Source organism: Hemitrygon akajei, chromosome 6, assembly GCF_048418815.1.
Source record: "Hemitrygon akajei chromosome 6, sHemAka1.3, whole genome shotgun sequence".
Taxonomy (NCBI): domain Eukaryota; kingdom Metazoa; phylum Chordata; class Chondrichthyes; order Myliobatiformes; family Dasyatidae; genus Hemitrygon; species Hemitrygon akajei.
This window is the reverse complement of record NC_133129.1, coordinates 93684257-93694050: the sequence shown is the minus strand read 5'-3', so window position 1 is coordinate 93694050 and position 9794 is coordinate 93684257. Positions and strand designations below refer to the sequence as shown.

Below are 9794 nucleotides of genomic sequence, written 5' to 3'. Positions count from 1 at the left end.
AGAAACATCCTCCGCCGCTCCAAGGAGAAAGGGCCGAGTTCACACAACCTATTCTCATAAGGCATGCTCCCCCATCCAGGCAACATCCTTGTAAATCTCCTCACCCTTTCTATAGTTTCCACATTCTTCCTGTAGTGAGGTGACCAGAACTGAACAGAATACTCCAAGTGGGACCTGACCAGGGCTGCAACATTACCTCTCGGTTCCTAAACTCAATCCCATGGTTGATGAATGCCTTCTTAACCACAGAGTCAACCTGCACAGCAGCTTTGAGTGTCCTATGGACTCGGACCCCAAGATCCCTCTGATCTTCCACACTGCCAAGTGTCTTACCATTAATACTATATTCTGTCATCATATTTGACCTACCAAAATAAACCACCTCATACTTATCTGGGTTGAACTCCATCTGCCATCTCTCGGCCCAGTTTTGCGTCCTACCAATGTCCCATTGTAACCTCTGACAGCCCTCCACACTATCCACAACACCCCCAACTTTGCGTCATCATCACATTTTTGAGGGCACTCACAGTAGATACAAAGAAACACAATAGAATAAATGAAAAACTACACAACCAAAGTGCAAATACAAGAAAAACAACAAAAATAAATATATTGAGAACATGATCTGCTTAGACCTTGAAAGTGAGTCCAAAGGCTGTGGAATTAGTTCTGTGTTGAGGTGAGTGAAATTATCCACACTGGTTCAGGAGTTTGATGGTTGTAGGGTAGTAACTGTTCCTGAACCTAGTGGTGTAGGATCTAAGGCACCTGTACACCCTTCTCAATGGCAGCAGCAAGAAGAGAGCATGGCCTGGATGGTGGGGGTCCTTGATGATGGATACTGCTTTCTTATGGCAGAATTCCTTATAGATGTGCTCAATGGTGGGCAGGGGTATGCCTGTGATGGATTGGGCTATATCTACCACTCTCTGTAGACCTTTCCGTACCTGAGCATTGGTGTTTCTATACCAGGCAGCGATGGTCATGATACCCTCCAACGTACTTCTAAAGTTTGTCAAAGTTTTAGATGACAAGCTGAATCTGTACAAACTTCTCAGAAAGTAAAGGTGCTGCCACACCTTCTTTGTGACCAGTCAGAATGTTCTCCACTGTACATCTGTAGAAATATGCTTGGTGTGAAGGGGCCACAAGGGATAAAAAGGGGCAGGGGAGGGGGTAACAGATGGGTCATTACCAGAAGATGAAGAAACTAAGGTTGATGCCATGAGATTTGGAGACTACCAAGATGGAACAGGAGTTGTTATTGCTTCTCCAACTGTGTCCAACCTCGACTGACAGCAGAGGAGGCTGCAGAGAGACATGTCGTTTTGAGTCTGGGAAATAGATTTAAAACGGCTAGCCATTGGGAGACCTGGTTCTTGTTCGAGATTTCCAGGATCTACATCCTGTCTTGTCCAGTCATAGGAAGAGCATGCAAATTGAGGAGAGACTACCATGAACACTACCATAATATAACTTTTACACTATATGTTTTTATAATTTATAGTAATATTATCTTTGCACTGTGGAGATGAGTCTGACTGGTTGCATCACCGCTGAGGGGTGGGTGTCTATGGCAGCGATTCAAAATAAGCTGTAGAGAGTTGTAAACTTAGTCAGCTCCATCACAGGTGCTAGCCTCCGTAGTATCCAAGATGCCTCAAAAAGGCAGCATCCATCATTAAGGACCCCATTCACCCAGGCCATGCCCTGTTCTCATTGCTACCATCAGAATGGAAGTGCAGGAGCCTGAAGGCATGCACTCAACGATTCAAAACAGCTTCTTACCCTCTGCCATCTGATTTCTGGATGGAGATTGAACCCGTGAACACTACCTCTATGTTTGTGCTACTTATTTAATTATTATAAACGGCGACTCCTTTGCTTGCATCTTCAGAAACAGCTCTATTTCTATCTTTGATATCTCTTTTTTCCCTTTCAATGTTCTTTTGAAGACCCTGACCTGCAGTTACACTCTGACTTCAGTTCTTTGCGGGAATGGGACACGCTCTCAGGGCCTCACAATCTGCTGCTTTTAGATATCCCAAGGACGAGGCCTAGGAGACTAATGTGCCTTCAGGGTACCAGATTTCCATGGCTCTGTAGATGGGCTGATTCAAGGCCGGTACCCCTGACTGAGGCATCATGGGAGAACACGGAACATCGGGAGCAGCGGGCTAGCTGCAGGCTGTGTGTCCAGACACCTGAGGCTTTCTGGGGCCGATTTTCTGCGCACAGAGCTCAGAAAAAGCGACGCAACAGACTTTGAACATCATAAATCAGTGAGTTGTTTGTTATGTCTCCCCTCTCCCTGTGAAAGGGAGACACCTCTTTTCCCCTTATTAGAGACAGACAGAGGTATGTCTGCAAGGGGTACTGCAAGTCTGTGTCTTTATTGATGCTTTGCTGCATGTTTGAGTACTCGGTGGAGGGTGCAGATGTTTTTGTGCTGTGGAGGAGGGGGAGTCTTTGCTTTGCTGCTGCTTATGTGTGGTGGGGGAACTGGGAGGCTTTGGGGTTCTAACATGTAACTGTTATTCATTCTTTGGAGCACTCCTCTGTTTTCGTGGATAGTTAAGAAGGTGTATATTGTATACATTTCTCTGACATTAAATGTACCTATTACACCTGGCGATATAGTTAGAGAGAGTCATTGAAAAGTACATCACATAAACAGGCCCTTCGGTCCATCTAGTCCATGCCAAAACCATTTAAATTTACCGTAATTCACGTATTTTTTCTACTATTATGTATTGCATTGTGCTGCCGCAAAGACAACACATTTCGCGGCATATGCCGGTGTTATTAAAAACCCCAAAAGTATTTCTAGGCCATACAAGTGAGCGATAATAAATCTGGTTTGAGACCTGCTATAAGTTGATAAAATTATAAGAGGCATAGATAGTGTTCTGTATCGGTGGGACATGAACAACAACGTAGTAATGTAAAAAATGAAACGTTTTTAACTGAGTCGTCTTCGTTACGGTATTCGCTGGGCAAGTTACGGTGAGGGAGCAACGAACCGGGTCCGCAGAGACGGAAAGCGCATGTGTACTCTGCGCCCCACTATACTGGTAACGCCCCACCCCCTTCTCCGCACGTAGGAAGCCCAATCGATTGACAGAGCGATCGATCGGCACATGCGCACTCGCCACCTTCTCGCGATCGATGGGATAGGGTGGACGTTCCAAGTCCTTTCTCACAGGTTAGAAATGGACGCACACGTTTAAGGTAAGAGGGAGCAAGGTTGTAGGCGATGTACAGATCCTTTAAAAAAAAACAGATTAAAATTTATGTTTCTGTTGTGTTATTATTTCAGAGGATCTGTCTTGGACCCAGCATGTAAGTGCAATTGCGAAGAAAACACGAAAGTACCTCAACTTCCTTGGGAGTCTGCGGAGGTCCGGCATGGCATCTAATACTTTAACAAACTTGTATAGATGTGTAGTGGAGAGTATATGGACAGGCTGCATTGCAGCTTGGTATGGAAACGCCAATGCCTTTGAACGGAAAATCCCTCAAAAACTAGTGCATATGGCCCAGTACATCCCGGGTAAAGCCCTCCCAACCATTGAGCACATCTACACGAAACGTTGCTGTAGAAAAGCAGCCTCCATCATCAGAGATCCCCACTATCCTGGCCATTGGGTAGAAGGTGCAAGAGCCTCACTACTCTGGCAGCACCAGGTTCAACCATCAAACTCTTAAACAGAAGAGGATAACTACACTCACTTGCCCATCCATTGAAATGTTCCTGACCAATAATCTAACTTTAACTCGTTATCTCATGTTCTCATTATTTATTTATATTTGATTTGCACAAGATGTTGTCTTCTGCACTCTGGCTGATCTTCCATTGATCCTGTTATAGTTACTATTCTATAGATTTGCTGAGTATGCCTGCAGGAAAATTAATCTCAGGGTTCTATATGGTAAAATGTAGGTACTTTGACAATAAATGTACTTTGAGTTTTTGAATTTTCCTCTATGGAGTCTACCTATGCTTCTTCCCATATCAGTAAAGCAGCCAACATAATCAAAGACCCCCACCCACCCCAGACATTCTCTACTCTCGCTTCAGGCAGAAGATACGAAAGTCTGAAAGCACGTAACCTACTGACTCTTGAGCAGACCTTTTGTATGATAAGATGGACTCGGCCTCAAAATCTACCTCGTTATGATCTTGCACTTATCATTTTCCTGCACTACACATTTTCTTTAGCTTTGACACTTTATTCTTCATTCTGCTATTGTTTTACCACGCTCTGCCTCAATGCACTGTGTAATGGTTTGATCTGTATGAACTGTATACAAGACAGGATTTTCACTGTACCTTGGTACATGTGACAATAAACCAATTCTAATTCCATTGAGTCCTTAACCTAGGTTTGTTTCTAGCATTTGTTAGTAAGTTAAACTGTCGATAACTTTAATAAATGAATGAATATAATTCCAAATTCATTGTTCCCTGAAAGTTGATAGGGTGATAGAGAAGGCATGTTATATGCTCGCCTTTATTAGTCCAGGCATTGAGTTCAAGAGTTGGGAAGTTTATGATGCAGCTTTCTAAAACTTTAGTTAGGCCTCATCTGGATTTATCATCATGTGCCATGCCATATGACATGGGCGATCACAGTCTTCCATGGCCGTGATTATTTGTGGCAAATTTTTCTATGGAAGTGCTTTGCCATTGTCTTCTTCCGGGCAGTATCTTTACAAGACGGGTGACCCCAGCCATTATCAATACTCTTCAGCGATCAGTGATTGCATAACCAGGACGTGTGATATGCACCTGCTACTCATACAACCATCTGCCCCCATGGCTTCATGTAACCCTGATTGGAGCAGGGGCTACACCTTGCCCAAGGGTGACCTGCAGGCTAGTAGAGGGAAGGAGTGCCTTACACCTCCTTTGGTAGAGATGTATTTCCACCCTGTCGCCCCTCTTCTGGATTATAGGAAGGATGTGAAGACTTTGATGAGGGTGTAAAAGAGGTTCACCAGGATGCTGCCTGGATTAATATGTGTGTGCGCTATTAAGAGAGGTTGGACAAACTTGGGTTATTTTCTCTGGAGCAGTGGAGGCTGAGGGGAGACCTGATAGAAGCTTATAAAATTATGCAATGTATAGATATACATTTTTCTTTACCAAGGTAAAAATGCCTCATATTTGAGGGCATACATTTAGGTTGGGGGGGGGGGGAGTTTCAAAGGAGATGTGTGGGGCCTGTTTTTACAGAGAGTGATGGATGCCTGGAATGCACTACCCTGGGTGGTGGTGGAGGCAGATACAATGCAGGCATCCAAGATGCTCCTGGATTTGCACATGAATGTGCAGAGAATGGTGGGATATGGACATTGTGCAGGCAGAAGGGATTAGCTTAACTCAGCATTTAATGCCTAGTTTATTTTGAAATATGGTGCCGGTGAACCACGGCGACGCTCTGTGGGCTGCAGACAATACTTTGAACTTTGAGCTTTAATCCATTCAGCCCAATGTTGTGTGACCAGTGTTCTAACTCATAGACTCACCCTACAATGAAATGGGCCCTTTACCCATATTGGCCATCAATCACTCACTTACTCTGTAGGTTTTCACAAATAAAATGGTGGAGGTGTTTTATGATCAAGAAAAACCATAGCAACACATTTATTGAACACCAAAATCTGAACACAAGGTGCGGTAAAAGCCCTTTATGTAGTTACTCATCATGTCAGACCAGATTCTTAGAGCGAACCCCAACCCAATGTCAGTGGTTGTGAATACTGTACGTCTCCACCAATGATAGTACCCTACATCAATCCCACTTTGTTCTCTCCATGATCCCCTCAATTCAATCCTAGATTCTACCAGGGGAATTTATAGTGGCAAAGCCGCCTTCCAACCTGCTCGTCTTTAGAATGAGGTGGAGGGTGGGGGAGGCTAACCAGAACACATGCAAAACTTGCACAGATAGCGCTAGAGGGTGGGATGGAATCTGGATCTCTGGGATACTGAAGCAACAGCTCTAGAGGCTGCACTCCAGTTCCGTCCTGACCAGGATGATGAAGAATGATCCATTTTCAGAGCAGATGGAGTATCAAGGTGTCAACAAAAAGGAAACGTCCATTATATAGAGAGAATTTACAAGCAGGGTGCTGGAACTCAAGGACCTGATTACTGTATAGGGGAAGGTTGAACAGGGTTAGGACTTTATTCCCTGGAGCGTAGGAGAATGAGGGGAGATTTGATAGAGATACACAAAATTATGAGGGATATAGATTGGGAAAACCTCTAAGAGGACCACAATCTTGTCATTGGATTTGGAGGCTTGCATGCTTCAATGACCCAGAGAGCGATGTTGGCTGGTGTTAGGGCTTTAGTAGGCTTAGTAGGGTCACCCTTGCCAAACAGGTCAAAGGTAGTGGTGAGACTAAGAGTGGCCCTCCAATCCTCCAGGTTCAGGGGTTCAGCTCGGGGCTAACAACCCTGACTGGTCAAACAAACTTACTGCTTAGAATCCTTCTACATCTGAGGGCATCTGTATTCCTGAGTCTCCACCCGAACATGAAGGGAAACTTATTCACTCAGAGGGCAGTGAGAGTGTGGAATGAGCTGCCAGTGGTAGATGTGGGCTCAATTACAACATTTAAGAGAAATTTGGATAAATACATGGATGGGAGAAGTATGGAGGGCTATGGTCCAGGTGCAGGTCAACGAGACTAGGCAGAGTAATAGTTCAGCACGGACCAGAAGGGCCTGGTTCTGTGCTGTAGTGCTTTATCACTCTAGTTTGAGCTGTCCATTTTAAAGAAGTTGCTGTTTGAGTGGCAGGGAGCGTGGCTGGAAGCTGCTACTGAGAACATTAGCAGGCATCGACTTCAACATACACATCTGCTTCAGTGAAAGGTCAGACAACTGGAATACTGTGACTAATGGCATCAACATTAAAAGGTATCCGAGGTATCACACTGTGCTCCCTCCCGCGGTTTTGTTGACCTTTAAGTTGTTTTCCGTGTGCTGGGCCTCATTAAAGTGATGGATTTTTGTCCCCAGAGGTGGGATGCTTTTCACTCCGAACGGCAGGGGTTGGGGACAGATGGAGGGGTGAGGGGCTGGAATGGGGAGTGCGACTTGCATTTGACACGGTGAAGCTGGATTTGCAAAGTCTTTCTGTTGCTGTACAGAGCATTCTGACTGGTTGCATCACCAGCTTCTGTGGATGCAGTGGATCACTGCAACATGCAGTGTTGGGGCATATTCTGGAGTTAGGGTATAGTGCAAATATTAATCTCGTCAGCAACCAAACGTCAGATCTGAATGTAGGTTGTAGACTGAATTTAAAATGCAGCTCTGAACAGGAAACATCTAATTGGCTTGAGATGTCTGCATATGCATGAATGCAATCAACATACCATTGCATGAATACAACAGTAATTAACAGTCATTTGGGGTGCATTGGTAGGAAGATCAAGGCATTTGAAAAACTACATGTAGCTCAAAAGAAGCATTATGAGGGCGTTGAAACTACAGAAATTATCCTGTTACCTTTGTTTTTAACTTAAAAATGTTCTGTAATGTGGGATTGGGGAGCTTCTCTCTGAGTTGACTCCAATGGCTCGTGTGTCCCAACTAAATACTTTTACATGTACCAGCTGCATCTCTCTGGTGACTTTGTTCACAGTGAGAGCATGCAGGAAGGAGGCTACAGACGGTTGTAGACTCAGCCAGCTCCGTCACAAGCACAACAGTCTCCACCGTCAAGGACATCTTTAGGAGATGGTGCCTCGAGAAGGTGACATTATTCATTCAACACCCTCGCCATCCAGGACATGTCCTCTTCTCCTTGCTACCATCAGGGACGAGGTTCAGAAGCCTGAAGACCCACACTCTCAATGTTTTAGGAATAACTTCTTCCCCTTCACTATCAGACTGGGTGACGAACATATGAACATTGCCTCACTATTCCTCTTTATACTATTTATTTATTCTTTACAACTTATAGTGAATTTTAAGTCTTGCATTACACTGCTGCTACAAAACAACATATTTTGTAACATATGATAATGATAGTAAACCCGATTCTTATTCTGTGCACTCCAAGAGGACCGCAACCTTGTTACAGGGTTTGGAGGCTTGCGTGCCTCAATGACCCAGAGAGGTATGCTTGCTGGAGTTGGCCTCTTGTGCTTTGGATCTTGGTAGGGTCACCCATACCAAACAGACCAAAGGGTAGAGGACAGACTAAATGTGGTCCACCTGCCCTCCAGCTTCAGGGGTTTGGTTCAGGGCTAACAACTCTTTGACTGGTCAAAAAACAATTGTTATGGAAACAGCAATGAAGAATCCTTCTATACAGACAGAGATGGAGGACCTTCATTGCTGCCCTACATGCAAGCGGGGTAATGGGCAGTAGTAAGCAAGTTTTCTAAGTGCTGGACAACTGTGCTCTGTTTTGGTTTCCTTATTGAAAACGAGATAGAAGGAAAAGTAGAGGTTATTTCTGTGATAATCTCCACATTGCTGTAGGAGTATCACCTCATCGTGGGTACAGCATAAAAAATATTAGCATTGAATGCTTGGAGTGAGTTGTATCTTATTTCTGACTCTCTCTCTTTCTCTTTCTCTCTCCCTCACTCTCTTTCTCATTGTCTCTTTTTCTCTCTCTCTCTCTCTCTCTTTCTCTCCATCAACTCTTTCTCTTTCTCCCTCTCCCTGTCCCGTGCCTCTCATCCTCTCTTCCCCCTCTCTCTGCCTGCCTCTCCCCCTTACTACCACTCCCTCTCCCTCTGCCTCTCCCTCGCTCTCTGCCTCTCCCTCTCTTTCTCTCTGTTGCTCCCTCTGCCTCTCTCTCTCCCCCATCCTTCTCCTTCTCCCTTTGCCTCTCTCTCTGCCTCTCCTTCTCTCTCTCTGCCTCTCTCTCTCTCTCTCTGCCTCTCCCTCTCTCTCTGCCTCTCCCTTTCTCTCTGCCTCTCCCTCTCTCTCCCCATCCTTCTCCCTCTGCCTCTCTCCCTCTCTCACTGCCTCTCCCTCTCTCTCTCCTTCTCCCTCTCTGCCGCTCCCTTTTCCTCTCCCGTGGAACTGCTTTAGAAAAGGGAATGGTATTTCTCCCTCATGACCAGTCTTTATCACTCCATTAATATAATAAAAATGTTATTCATAGCCTGTGGGCTCTTTGTCTGTGCAAACTGACTGCTGGCTTGCTGAAATTATGACAACAGTGGCTGCAAGATGCATCCAGATTCTGAACATGCCGGAGAAATGCAAGTCATTATTTCACTGTGAGGTATTAGTTGGGAAGGGAGAGGATATCCCAGGACTTCAACCCTAATGTAGGGGAGAACACCTGGCTGATAGAGTGGGTGTGAAGTGAATGGTTGAGTGAGCTAGAAGGGATGAATGGTCTTCATCCTATTTCTTATAAGGCTATAAAATACAGGAACAGAATTAGACTATTTAGCCCATCGAGTCTTCTCTGCCATTTCAGTCTGGCTGATCCACTTTCCCTTGCAGCCCCAATCTCCTATCTTCTCAGTAATCAAGAACCTATCAGCCTCTGCCTTAAATATGCCCATTGATGACCTCCACAGCTGTCTGTGACAATGAATTCCATAGATCCACCACCCTTTGGCTAAAGAAATTCCTCCATCTCCATTCTCAATGGACGTCCCCTAATCTGAGGCTGTGCCTTCTGGTCTTAGACTTCCCCCACTATAAGAAACATCCTCTCCCCATCCACACTACTGAGGCCTTTCAACATTCGATAGGTTTCAATGAGGTCACCTTAAGAAGGAAAAGAGGGTTGGACAAA

At 44.9% G+C, this 9794-nt stretch overlaps 1 protein-coding gene across 2 annotated transcripts in view; it reads left to right on the top strand.

Moving 5' to 3' along the window:
- The first annotated feature begins 3123 nt into the window (after positions 1-3123).
- LOC140729287 (trypsin-like) overlaps positions 3124-9794 on the top strand; it is an 83979-nt gene continuing 77308 nt past the window's right edge. For both annotated transcript variants that reach the window (XM_073048893.1, XM_073048892.1), the window contains exons 1-2: positions 3124-3234; positions 3323-3345. The gene's annotated coding sequence lies outside the window, so the exon portion shown is untranslated. The remainder of the gene's footprint in view (positions 3235-3322; positions 3346-9794) is intronic.